We start from the raw sequence: 1,518 nt of genomic DNA, 5'->3' as shown, positions 1-1,518 counted from the left end.
TTTGCTGTGCCCTGATGACGTCGCTGTGTGCAGGGGGTAAGTGTGCAGCCATGGACTGCTGGGGTCTCCTGCCCTGCATAGCTCTCCTGCTCAAGGTGGCATTGCTTGCCCTGAGTCTTGTGAACTTAGACCTACAATAGCACATACAGGCTTCATTGTCCTTCCCTTACAACTCAGCACAGCAAGCGATTACACGGTGTTATTCTGTGTTGGATAGAAGGAGAAAGAGACAGTTTAAGGAACTAGAAGGCTGTTCATAGGTTACATGGCGACATGGCTCACAGATGAGCGTTTGTTGGGTCCGGGGCACCATTTACACCATTTTATGTGTAGGAAGGAAGGCACTCTCAGATTTCAGTATCTTCGGGGAATCCTAGAACCAACTGTCTAAGGACACAGAAGAATGGTGTATCATGAGAGTTTTATTTGGACTTTTTTTATAGAGCGGTGTTGGCAATGGGAGAATCCCATTTTGCTATGCCGAATGTGCTCTCATTAGTTGACAAATTTCACCGAATGTTACAGGGGTCAGCAAAACTGGTCCATTCTCTGCCTTATTCACATTAGCTTCTATTCATGTATCATTTATAGAGAGCAGGAAGTAACTTTAAGTAGATATAGTCAGTTTTAGCTAGCACACTGTTGGTATCACCTGATGCTTGTCTTTGGGTATTGGGTATGACCAACAGGAGTATTTTACAGGAATTATCTTTGTGTGCGCGCACACACATTTGAGTGTGTGTGTCATGTGGTTAGCATGCACTCCGCCACTGGGTTATATCCTCAGCCCCCCTCCTATAGGTGTGGTGTATGTGTGTGCACATGTGTGGGTAGCTGCACATTGTGCATTTGTGCATGTGTACTCTGAAGACAAAGGTCAACATTTGGTGTCTTTGTTTTGGTCTTCACCTTATTTTTTGAGAAAGAGTCTCTCAGTAAACCTAGAGCTCACCAATTGGCTAGGTGGCTGGCCAGGGAGCTGCTGCTGCTGCTGCTGGTGTGTGTGTGTGTGTGTGTGTGTGTGTGTGTGTGTGTGTGTGTGTGTGTGTGTGTGTTGTTTGATTGTTTCATGTGTGCATGTGTAGAGGTCAGAGGCAGGCATCAGGTGTCTTCCTGTCACTTTCTACCTTCTATTGTGAGACAGACTCTCTTGATGAATCTGGACTGGCTGGCCTGCTACCACACTGCCAAGCTCATCGATGTCTGAACCTGTGTCTGGCATCTACATGGACGTGAGGGAGAATCTGAACTCAAGTCTTCGTGGATGGGTGACAAGCACTTTACCTACCAAGCCACCTTCCCAGCCTGCCTTTTCTCTTAAGACTAGAAAGTCGCTTTCTTTAACAAACCCAGACAGTAAATATGTATAAGACACGAAGTGAGAGGACAGGCCAGGTACGGTGCCCATTGCTAATCCCAGCGCTAAGAAGATAGAGGCAGAAGGACCAAATTCAAGACCTGCTTTGGCTATGTTTCTGCCGCTTGTTTCCTGCCACCATCTTTTATGAAATAGACACA

Source organism: Rattus rattus, chromosome 1, assembly GCF_011064425.1.
Source record: "Rattus rattus isolate New Zealand chromosome 1, Rrattus_CSIRO_v1, whole genome shotgun sequence".
Taxonomy (NCBI): Eukaryota; Metazoa; Chordata; class Mammalia; order Rodentia; family Muridae; genus Rattus; species Rattus rattus.
This window is presented reverse-complemented; position numbering follows the sequence as displayed.